The 12,830-nt window shown below is 38.5% G+C and overlaps 1 protein-coding gene and 1 non-coding gene across 7 annotated transcripts in view; both read left to right on the top strand.

Moving 5' to 3' along the window:
- The window catches only part of Cdk14 (cyclin dependent kinase 14), a 557,745-nt gene that overhangs the window by 262,716 nt on the left and 282,199 nt on the right, over positions 1–12,830 (top strand). The window lies entirely within an intron of this gene.
- On the top strand, positions 4,315–4,498 carry LOC121828452 (U2 spliceosomal RNA). The gene has a single exon (XR_006070918.1). It is a non-coding gene; the product is annotated as a U2 spliceosomal RNA (small nuclear RNA).

Raw genomic sequence — 12,830 nt, 5'->3', positions numbered from 1 at the left:
AGCTGTCTTTAGTGTATTTGATCTTAGCCATTCTGACAGGTGTAAGATGGTATCTCAGAGTCATTTTGATTTGCATTTCCTTGATGACTAAGGATGTTGAGCAATTCCTTAAATGTCTTTCAGCTATTTGAGCTTCTTCTGTTGAGAATTCTCTGTTAGCTCTATAGCCCATTTTTTAATTGGACTGTTAGGTATTTTGATGTCTAGTTTCTAGAGTTCTTTATATATTCTGGAGATCAGCCCTCTGTCAGATGTGGGGTTGGTGAAGATCTTTTCCCAATCTGTAGGCTGTCATTTTGTCTTATTGACCATGTCCTTTGCCCTACAGAAGCTTCTCAGTTTCGAGAGGTCCCATTTATTAATTGTTGCTCTCAGTGTCTGTGCTACTGGTGTTATATTTAGGAAGTGATCTCCAGTGCCAATGAGTTCACGACTACTTCCTACTTTCTCTTCTTTCAGGTTCAGAGTAACTGGATTTATGTTGAGGTCTTTGATCCACTTGGACTTATATTTCTTAAGAAAATAACAAGCTTACGTGATTGTGCATGTTAAGGTATAGGAAGGCAGGAAAGTGACATACTAAGAATAAAACTATCAAAAATGGGAACTAGAGAAAGTATTACTTATAAGTGCAAGAAAATTTTTTATTTACTGAATGTGCCCAAGATCTTCACAATAAAGATAATCAATGATTCCAGTTACCTTTGAATTAGGTCAGTAAATACCTGGAGAAAGCATCGTTAGCTAATTGTAAGTGGGACTGTGCACATTGCTATATAGCACACAAAATGAAGTGGAAATAACAGTCCACAAATTTTCACAGTAACTTGAGAAATTTGTATAATTTTAATGTGTACTTCCTTTATCTTGTTTGCTGTGTGTGCATGTATTCCTGTATGTGTGTGAATGTGTGCATGCATTTGTGTGTGTATGTGTTTGCATATGTGCATGTATGCATGCATTTGTGCATGTGTTTGTGCATGTCCATGTGTGTGCACAGGTGTGTGTGTGTGTGTGTGTGTGTGTGTGTGTGTGTGTGTGTCTGTGTTGACACAAAATCTCCTGTTGCAGGGGCTGTTGCAGAACTGCTGATCCTTCTGCCTCTGCCTTCTAAGCCCTGGGATTGCAGGCATATGTCACCGTGCCTGGGTTTCCTTGTTTAAAAGTAGTTATTTCTTGTTTCTTATGTGAATATTTATCTCGGGTCACATCACCTTTTAAATCAGTGTGCAGTCCTTGCTGTGGTAAAGGTGTGTATTTACCACTCTGGGTGTCAGGCATATATTTGTGATGACATCATTGTCACACTTGCATGGAGACTGAGTCCTTCAGTTTTAAGTTTACTAGGGAAACAGAGATCTTCACCTTGTACCTTCTACATTAAGAAAATCAGTTCTGTTCTTTCTAAACATACAATGAAACTTTTTTACTGTCTCTTAAATATGTCTTTTGAAAAGTTTTATTAAAGGTATGTGTGTGCATATGTATGTAGGTGTAGTGTGTATACAGTTCCCAGAGAGGTCCTACTGTGGATGATATCTGATCTTAATTTGATTTCTCAGCTCACATGCCCTCTTTGTATTCAAGAAGAGGGTCTGTCTGTAAACAGCTAGGACAGGGATCTAAGGACTAATTAGCTACTGAGGACTTCCAGTTAACCTCTATCTGTAGACTTCCTGTGTCTGAATGTCCCCCCCCCCCCCGACACTTCTGTATATAAACAGTACTGCTGCTAGACTTTCCTCACTGACACTGTGATATTTGTGCCTCTGGGTCTTACTGTGGTAATCTAGTTACTGTTTATTTTAGAGCATCTAAAGTGTGGTGATATGTGGCTTTGACAGAGTATAAAGTAGATATGTGTTCTGTTTGTCATCTCTATCTCGAAATCTTAAAAAGTTTAATTATGAATTATTCTTAAGCTTGTGATTATATAAATCACTGCATAATTTGTTAGTTTTGTTCACATTAATGCAGTGAAGCACATACCATTTTGGTATCCATCAATTGTTACGTTTATTAAATGTGACAAAGGTCACATGAGTGAAGATACTCAAATTAACAGTGATTACATTACCATCAAATCCTTAAAATTTTAGAGACATAAAAAAATCTGAAGTGTGTCTTTATTAGGATTTTTTATTTCAGTAGAAATATTTATCTTCACTAATTATTGTTTGTTATGACTTGTCTTAATGGTTGCGGTGGTGGTGTACACAGCAATATGCATTCATGTTGTAGAAAACTAGCTGGTGGCCTGAATTCAAAACCATTATTCAGACTATATACCCTTTGGGTTTTGCATTTACATCACTAAATCCTCATTTTTTTTTGAGACAGAGCTTCAGTATTGTGAGTTAAATTCTAGGTTCAGTGAGTAATTTACACTCTTTTCTAGCTCTCTGTCTCTGTCTCTCTGTCTCTGTCTCTGTCTGTCTCTGTCTCTCTCTCTCTCTCTCTCTCTCTCTCTCTCTCTCTCTCTCTCTCTCTCTCTCTCTCTCTCTCTCGTTTTAATTTCTCAACAGATGCCCATGCTTCATCTCCATATCATAATCCAGGAACTAAAAAGCTAATTAGTCATGGCAACTATTTGCTAAGTAAGAACTTTCCATATGGGGGATTTTTCATTTTTCCTTGATGTGTTACATGCTTTCTAGTTTGGAGCCCCAGTTAGCCATCTCTATTTCAGCCATGATCGGGGCATCTGGAAGCTCAAGTTGGTTGTCTTTTCTCCCCCTTCTAGTTCTTTATCTGGTTTACTTGGATAAGGAGCAGAAGCAGTGAGGACAGTGTTAGTAATCTAGTTAGAAATTTGAGAATATGTTGAAGGAAGCCATCTAAATCTGACAATAAGACAAAGTCAGCATTGCAAGAGGAAGGAACTATGGGGAGAATATGATTATTCACTAGTATTTACTAGAAGAAAACGAAAGACCAATGATCTTCATTTATAACGACAAATCAGATTTCAGCCCACTGAGCAGTACTGTGAGTTGACAGGCAGAATGTAAAGGGCCGAAGGACACTTGATCATTCTTGTTTTTGATAACAGCATCTGTAACAGGCAAATGGGCAGCTTTTCACCCGAGGGCTGCAGCAAGATTCTCATTTTATGTGCCACATACTAACATTGTAGCAGGCAATTTCCAGTTTCATTTCAACATTCCACAGAACAGCATTGTGAATGTGCCTGCGCACATGTGTATATGTATGTATGCACATGTGATTCAGAGTAATCTTTCACTAAACTACCTTGGAGAGTATGGCAGATACAGAGAGAAGGTGACCATATTTTTTTTTTTAAGTAAGTCCTTGTCTAGCTACTAGGAATAATACCTGGAGCGGTTACCACCTTCAAGATTTGTCCCAGCTGCTGAGCACCTCACTCTGATGGCCGTGCTGTTCCCTTTCTCTGGAGGCCTGGGATCCGGAGAACTAACGTCCCGACTGTGTTGGTGCATTGAAAGGCAGCTCTGTGCATTGGACACCAGTGTACTTGACTTCCTGTATCCAGGCCCATCTCTTTCTTTTTTAGTTGGGTTCCATTTTTCCTTTTATATTATTTTGTTCTGAATATACTTTTTTCCTTTCTATATAATAAACTTAGTATTCTTCTATTTTTTGAAGAACCTATCCATGGCAAAGAACTATGAATGCTAATTTATAAATAGATTTTAACCCTTCATTTTTTTTTGTAGTTAAAATTTTTCTTTTTTTAATTTTATAATTAATTTAATTTTACATATCAGCCACAGATTCCCTTGTTCTCCCTCCTCCCGCCCCCTGCCTCTGCTCTCCCCCCAACCCATCCTCCATTCCCACCTTCTCTAGAGCAAGGACTCCCCTGGGGATTCAGCTCAGCCTGGTAGATTCAGTTGAGGCAGGTCTAGTCCCTCCCCTCCTCCCTACACCAAGGCTGAGCAAAGTGTCCCAGCATAGGCCCCAGGCTCCAAAAAGCCAGCTCATGTACTAAGGACAGGTCCTGGTCCCACTGCCTGGGGGCCTCCCAAACAGTTCAAGCTAATCAATTGTCTCACTTATCTAGAGGGCCTGGTCCAGTTCCATGGGGGCTCCTCAGCGATTGGTTCACAGTTCATGGGTTTCCACCAGTTTGGCTATTTGTCCCTGTGCTTTTTCCAATCATGGTCTCAATATCTCTTGCTCATACAATCCCTCCTCTCTTTCTCACCAATTCGACTCCCAGAGCTCCACCTGGGGCCTGGCCTTGGATCTCTGCATCTGCTTCCATCAGTCATTAGATGTGAGTTCTATCATGACAATTAGGGTATTCGGCCATCCAATCATCAGAGTAGGTCAGCTTCTCAGACTTTTGGCTAAGATCAAGTGTAGTATTTGTTCTTATCAGTTAACCCTTCATTTTTGCCAAGGGTGTCATAACCTTTTTTTTAAAGATTTATTTATTTATTATGTATACAGTGTTCTGTCTGCATGAATGCCTGTATCCAGATCTCATTATAGATGGTTGTGAGCCATCATGTGGTTGCTGGGAATTGAACTCAGGATCTCTGGAAGAACAGCCAATGGTCTTAAGCTCTGAGCCATCTCTCCAGCCCATGATAACCTTTGAAGATACAGTTAGTATATGGGGTTCAGGTTTAAAGATCCAAATATGTGACGTGATACCAAAAAGGCCAAATATAGCAAGAATTGAAAAAGTTAATTTTGAAAAAAAAATCTAATAAAATATAGCATTCTTTTAAAGTTACTAAATTTTTATAGTTTTTAAAAATCTAATTCAAATATATACATACAGATTTAATATCCTTCCTATGTTTTACCATATTACTAGTGAACAAAATATTGTAGGATTTGCCTAATGTCAAATACTATATTACTCTTTTCAGGAAGAGTATATGCCCTTTCCTATCTAACTTGGGCATGGCATATTCCTTGCTTAGTTAATGAATTATGAGAATTATCACTTGCTTTTGTGTAACTTGGCCAATGCTTACTCACAAGTACTGTCCATCACCCCAGAGATTACAGTGCTGCGTGGTATTGTCTTTGAAGACATTTGATTTCTTCTCACATACATGTAACCTGTGGATGTTTATGCATGTACGTTTTTGTATATATTCTTATTATGTATTACCTGAATTTTTAAATTGTTTTGGACACACAGATTCAAGATCAGTAAATATGATTCTGTACTGCCCATTCCCATTTTTAAATGAATATACCCTGTGCATTAACATAAAAATCCCATACTTTGATATTGTTTCAAATTTGGCATAAATGTGCAATTTCAAATAAAATAAATCTGAGTGATGATCGTTTTCTGACATTTTTTAGTAGTCACTTGTTTCTACCCTTATTTTAACTTTGCGTAACCTCGTTTTCTCACTGGGGACTGTGACTCAGCTTTTGTTAGCACAGGCTTTTGTATCATGGGTGATATCAAGTGTGTGTGTGGTCACCTTCTTTGCCAAATGTGTCTTATGCTTATCTCCTTGGTAGAAATTATAGCCAGGTTCATATTATGAGTATGGTGATTGTGTGCCAAGCCCACTAATTAGTTAGATGTAAATATTGAGAGATATTTTACTCAAAACTCTCTAGTGTGACTGTATGAGATTATTTTTGGTATAATTGATTCAAGTTTGAATGCCAGTGCTGCCTTTTAAAAATTGGCTGAGGCAAATTTTCAAACGTTATGTTCACCCTGGAATCAGGAAAGCACAACCTGAATTCTTCTGTAACTGAGCAGTGAAGTTTCATTCTTTTCCTTGAAACTTTTTTTCAACAACATTTTTTCTTTTGTGTGGCAAATTGCATCAATCAAGAAAAGGAAGGGATGTTGTGAGCTCCGAAATACTGACTAGATGTTGGCATTAGAACCAAAAGCAGTGGTCTATGCTTCTAGAAACCTCAAGGTTTGTATTTAAAGTACCAAGTATTCTTGCTAAATATGTCATGTGCCTGGGAAAAGTTTCATTGTTGGAAGTGTTACAAGTGTCTAAACTTTAAGGAAAAAAAAGAATGAAATTGTTGTTTCGCTGTATTTGTGCCATCCTGGGTTATATAGTGAGACCCTGCGTCAAGCAACACACACACACACAGAGAGAGAGAGAGAGAGAGAGAGAGAGAGAGAGAGAGAGAGAGAGAGAGAGAGAGAGAGAGAGAGAGAGAGAGAGAGAAGTGAGGGGAGAGGTAAGAGATCTTTACCTACAAGACCATATGTTTCATGTACACCGTAGGGACAGCTGTAAGTTCCCTCCGCCATGGCCGTAACAGACATTTTGCAGACCTTAGTGCTTGAGACGCCTTTCTCCAAACATGTGCCATTGTACATTGTGTGTTAGTCCAGCCAGGAGCAGGCGTTTCTAACCATGTTTTTCCCAGAGATCTCTCATTCAAGAGAGTTTTGATTGGTGCTATTTTGGAGTTTGTGGCCCACAGGCGTTCTTCCCCAGACAATCAGGCTTCATAACTAGACAGAAGAACTCCTCAGTATGTAGGAAAATTTTAATATCATTGCTTCTCATACACCCTTCCCTGTTGTCTTGGGAAAGGTTGCCGAAAGTACTGTAATCAGGCGAAGGGTCTGAGCGAGATTTTGTTTCCTTTTAATTGTGCAGAAGAAGAATGCTGTGGCACATGTTTGATTTCATTTGTATTTCTCTCAGAGTTGTTAGCAAATTCCTATGTAGTGAAGATGTTTTATTCATCTTTATGAGTTTTATAATCTTTTACTCATTTATAATGCCCTGGAAGATTAATACAGACTTTGAAGTGACTTGCAAAAAAAAAAAAAAAAAAAAAATCAAACCAACCAAACAAACAAAATGAGAAGAAAAGAAACAAAAAACTGAAACGGATCAACAAGGTCTAATATTTTCTTTTTCTCATAATGTGTCCTAAAATTAATATGTTTAAAATTAAAAATTATGCACACTTGAAACACTTGAAGGTTCCTGCAGTATAGTTCATTTTCTAAGTCACATGTCTCTTGTGTGGCCAGCTCTGGTATGAGTACTATCTTACCCTCAGTGAAAGCTAATGAAGAGGCCCTCCGGTCATCCTTCCATACATGCTGGGCACGCTAGCCAGGTACTGTCACCCCAGTCCTTGAGAAGGTGAAGCCAGCCTAGACTATATGGAGAGTTCCAAGCCAGCCTGACCACAGTGTGATATCTTTTCTCCCCACAACCCCCAACAACCACAAATCCAAACCAAACAACCGAACCAAAATGATTCTAGACTAGTCATGTTATTTACTGTCTTCTCTTTCTGGTCTTGATCTCTTCTTTCCACCTCCTGATCTCTCCCTGTTTCAAATTCCTTTTGCTTATTGTTGCCCTCACTCCATAATTTTATGGTCTTTAATATTTCTGAGAGGGTGGCTCCAAAAAGTGATTTCAGAATTAAGATATCCTGGAGTACTATTCCAGACCCTTTTGTTTCATATGTATATGTGTGTGTGTTATGTGTTTGCATGTGTGGGCATATCTATGTGGGGATACATGTGCAACATATGTGAATATGCATTTGGAGGCCAGAGGTTGTCTCCATCAATGTTTTATTTACTAAGTCAGTGTGTCTCACTGAACACAGAGGTAGCCAGTTCAGCTCATCTAAACAGCCAGCTTGCTCCAGGATCCCGTCTCTGCTTCCCATATTGGTATTGGAGATAGGTTTCCAGGCTCCCCTGACTTTTGTATGTGAGTGCTGTGATTGAGTTCAGGTTCGCGTGCTTACGTGGTAAGCACTTTGTCCATTGAATGGTCTCCTCCTTCTCTGTTTGGTGCCACTTTCAGGGGAGCTGGTCAGGCAACAGATACATGGCTTAGAAAATGAACTGTACTGCAGTGAGCTTCAAGTATGTATAATTTTTAATTTTGAGAATAATCCATTTTAGGACACACTATGAGAAAAAGAAAATATTAAACAATTTTAACTTCTTTTTGTTTTTCAAATTCTTATGGCAATTCACTGTTATTATATTCCATTCTCTATATCATTCTGTTTTTATTTTTCCTTAAAAACTCAACCTTCTCTCAAAGTACCACAAACATTTTGAAAAGTGATTATTTGAAGCTGATGCCGTTCGCTCTTCTTCTGTGGTTTAGGCTTGGGAGTGATTTGCTGTATGACATCTGAACCACACTAGGTAGTCCTGCCGTCCCTTGACTTTGGAGAGCACATTCAATACAGCTATAAATGAGCTGTAGAATATCTCATAGGTTTCCATAGATTTCCAGAATTGTCTCCATTTATACATTGAATTTGCTTAATTTAAAAAGGGAAGACTACTTGTTCCCCTTCCGAAGTTTCCTAAGACTCCTGTAGATGAAAATGCATTTGAGTTTAAGAATTAGCATCAGCAATATTGAAACTACTAGAGACACAAAGTATTGGAGCATGAATGTCTGCATTCCTTTTATGAGTCTGACTCCCTTTGTGGGGCTGTCTAATCCTTCTCCATATGATGTTATTCCCAGAAGTCAAATAGCAAGTATTTTGTTTTAATGGAAGGGATATTTAAGGTTGCTGGTTTTGCATGATGGGAATGTGGTTGGAAATGTCTCCTGCATGCTCACCAGCCCCAGGCTGCTCGTGCATCTTGGATTGAGAAATGACAGCTGCAAGCATTTAGGCAGAATTATGGACAGCCACACATAGGTTTATTATTACCACAAAGGAGGAGAAAATGTTAAATGATTAAAAAGAAATGTGTAATTCATTTAGAAGTAAACTGTTCCACACTGGTTATTGTAGAAGAATTTTTGTGTAGCATAATCTACTTTTGTCCTAATTACTTTTACCGTCCCTAGGGAATATGTGTGTGGTTTATTGAGAGAATTTCAAACATTTCCTGTGTGGTTTAAAACCAGATAAAAATAAAATAGTTTGGAAATAGGCTTTGTAATATTTGAAATAAGTTTGTTTAGAAATAGTGAAATATTTGAGAATAATGTCTTCACTTGTGTTAGGATATGTAGATTGAAGGCTATGTTGTCTCTTGTAATATCAGAAGCACAATACTTCAACTATAATTGGAACCTCAGAGGAAAGAGGTGGCACCTCTGTGCTAGTTTACAAATGCTTGTTTTTGTTAAAGGTGCTGGGGAGTTATAATGCATTGGCATTGTAGCCTGAATAATAGTTGATTGCTTGCTTAAAGTTGACCTAACACCACAGTTTAAAAAAATAGTTCTTTCTTATATATACTAGATGCAAACTCCCTTCATTAGTTGCCTAGAATGCCTGTGATTTTTGTCTTAAATGCTGTGGGTGGAGCTTTCTTTTGATTTCTCTTCATTAATGAATGATTCTCATATTTTGGAACTTGCATCATTATGATTTGATTAGTTATGATTTAGGACTGAAATAGGTGAGTGCTATTAAATTTCACAGGGAAAAATACAATTTCAAAGTCAATTTAAACCTGTGGGCTGCATGTAAGAGCAGTTTGAACATAACTGCTAGTAATTTGAAGTTTTAATTCTTGCAGCAATCTGGGTTGTTTAAAATCGAGCTTTTACCTTGAGGGAAATGCTTGTGATTGCTGTAGAAGAAAGGTGTGTTCAGCTTCTATAAGCTTTCTTCCCTTCTCTGGAGCAGTGACAGTTCCCTGGGGAATTGTGTGATGGTAATGAACTAAGGTTAGATAAATTTAAAAGGTTAGATAGTCTTCCAAAGTTTATAGTCACTGTGAAAGTGCTGTTTTAATTTGATACTGACCTTCTGATGGCGTGCCAAAAAAATGTAATCTATCATGTTCTTTTCTTATTGCTGTGACCAAATATCTGTTAGGAAGCAACTTACAGGACAGAAGTATTTATTTTGCAACACAGTTGAAGAGATACAGTTCCTCTATGGCAGGAAGACATAGCAGGTCTGTGAGGTGGCTGATCATAGTGCCTTTCCAGTCAGAAAAGCAGAGAGAGGTGGACGGTAGTGTTCACCTGACTTCTTCTTTTTACCATTTTTTGTTTAGTTAAAACATCATCCCAAGGGATGGTACCACCCACTATCAGGACGGTTCTCTGGAAACACATTCATAGCCATGTCAGGGTATGGGTCTCACAAAGGATTCCTATTCTTATTAACTGACAATGATAATTAATCATCACAATTTAAAAAAAGTTACATGTGTCATGTCCTAGACATGGTACAATGTTAATAAAGGTAACCTTAGTTGCTACAGTTACCATTTTTTCACACTGAGTTATTGTTATTGCCATAAATTTGTGACCACATGAGATACCACTGAAGAGTGAATAATGGCTCTTTTCCTTTAGAAAATTACAGTGTTTTTATTTGCAGTGTTTTGATCTCTTATAATCCAGATTACCATTTAAAGTTTCTCTATAATGGTTCTCTTGCCTGGATGAAGAGGGGATACCTGGAATCAAACTAGATTGTGTAATAAGAGGATTTTCAAACAATCCAAGGGCAGTGACGGCCTAATGTTTGGATGCTTCAATTTATCTCTCTTAAGCAGCTAATTCCTAACATTTAACATATGCCATGTTTTTTTACTGTATACTTCAATGAAATTTTGTTCATAAGTTATATTTCATTAATTTCATAATAAAATTATAACTGAGCTTTGGTATTTAAACATAAAATTAGTCCAGGTATTAAGAACATAGAAATTGTGAAGTAGTTTTTAGTCTCTGTATTATCTCCACATTCTTATGCTTAAGGCTCAGATTGTTTTTCTTCTCACTATTATAAAATTTTTACTAAGTGTGAGCATATTGACTTTCCCATATTGTCAAGTGGGAAATTAAATCAACAATGTAAAGAGTATGGAGGCTTTTCATAGTAATTTCAAAATGATGGGTTTTGTTGGTTATCCTCTCTAGGATCTTTATTTTTAGCCTAGATACTTAAAAATAGACTGTGCTCTTTTTATTCCCATATTTTGGCAGTGCTTCTGAAGAACATCAGACTTAACTCAGCTGTGGACAGCGTACTTAACATTACCAGTGAACAGAAACAGATACATATGTTTGGGAAGGGGCTTTTGTTTGTCTGATTAGGAAAGTCCCTTCTATAAGCCCAGGACATCCAAAAGCAAAATTACCCCGAGGAACTTGATGACTTTTGAAAAGGAAGTTTGATTATTTGGAGCCAACACTGAAACCTGAGTTGATGAAGAATAAGATAGACTAAAAAGATCCATAAATACATAACGAGTGCTGGCCCATACCTCACAATTGAATAGAATCATTTCTGCCAGTGGAAAATGGGCAAACCTTCATGTCCAAGAGGTTGCCAGAGTTTCATTAATTTTCTCAGCTGCAGTGTTCTCTGGACGTGTGTTGTTTCTGTCTATGAAAACAACAGGAAGTTGAATGTTGCCATCCAGCCCTCGCCTGTCTTCCTTTCTGGTGCTGGTCTACCTCTCTCACCCCCGTGCCCTCTCCCCTTCCTCCGTCTTTCCCCTGGTTCTCTTTTTAAGAGCTATTTTTGCATGGACCTGTTTTAATATTGCCATGCTGTGGTTTTTCATTCATGTCTTGCTAGTTAAGCCTCATGACTGACCGGCACTTGACTGCTGGTGGTCACTGTGGTTTGAAAGCATGCATGTGACTTAAATTCTCCAAGACTCTGCTTTGTGAAAGTGTTTATGGTGATGAAGTCTTTTCGTTTTCTGTGGTTTCTCCATGCCTTGCACTTTACAAAGCCAAGATCCTCTCCTGCCTTCTAATATGATCCAGCCAATAAGAAATTCCGCCAGGATGACCAGCAGATTCAGGACCGTACAGACTCTTTTGTTGTGAATATTTAGTCTTCAGTGGGCTCTCATTTCAGGCATCTCCCCTGATTCCTGCCCCTAGCAATATTCCATGAGCAATCAGCAGTAAGGAAGGAATAGCTAGCCAGGTGGGGCCGAATCGCTGGAGCCAGTCTTCACGTCCTCTGTTTCTGTGTGGTCTATCAATCTAGCCACACTTGGATCCACCTACTCCAAGGAAGATTGATTTGAAGTTCCTAGGCATCAAATATAAACCCGTCAGACAGAAGCATCTGTAGTTCTTCTAAATGACATTACCCTGAAGACAAACAGCAGTGGTGTGGTGAATGTGAGGGGGAGGGGTAGGCCCATCAGGGGAGAAAAGAAGAGAGGCCTGTGCCCACAGCTCTGGAGACTTCAGAAGGGTGAGCTGCTTGAAATGCAGACTTCAGGGAGCTGTGCTGTAAGTACTGCTTCAGGATTAGAAGAAATTGCCAGAGATGAAGCCGGACGGATCTGAGAGGATCTGTCCATCACACAGGAAAGTGATCTGTTTGTCACTTGCCACAGAACCTTCTGCTCAAAACTGAACTCAGATTCACCTTGAAAAATGGAAGAATCAAGGTACCTTGTGATATCTTTTTTTAGCTCCTTATTTCCACACTAGTCCAAATCATAAGTGACACACGATCCTGAAATGAGGAAAGAAGTTAAAGAAAGATTGAATGAAATTTGTAATTTTGCTACATCTGATTCAGACCAAGGTAGAATGCTCTGTTTAAAGGGAAGGGGGAGGGCAGCTGTTTCTCAGTCTGTCTTTTTTTTTTTTTTTTCTTTAACTACAGTAATAGGAAGAAATCGTTATAAAACAGGAAGGTGAAATAAACAGCTTTTAGTGTGGGTTAATTGTTTGTGGAACACCAGTACTGTACTGGACAGCCAAGTTTGGCTTTGCATTCCTGTTTACCCCTCTTGCACCCAAGATTCTTCAGACCCTTGATCCCGATCACTCAGAACAACGTGAGGTCTGTGGTGTATGTGCTGGGTCCCTCTTAGTGGTTGAGCAGAGAGAGCAGTGTAATGTGAAGAGGATGTGTATGAAGACAAGCCTCACTCGGAA

The sequence above is a fragment of the Peromyscus maniculatus genome, chromosome 3, assembly GCF_049852395.1.
Source record: "Peromyscus maniculatus bairdii isolate BWxNUB_F1_BW_parent chromosome 3, HU_Pman_BW_mat_3.1, whole genome shotgun sequence".
In the NCBI taxonomy this organism is placed as follows: domain Eukaryota; kingdom Metazoa; phylum Chordata; class Mammalia; order Rodentia; family Cricetidae; genus Peromyscus; species Peromyscus maniculatus.
This window is presented reverse-complemented; position numbering and strand designations above follow the sequence as displayed.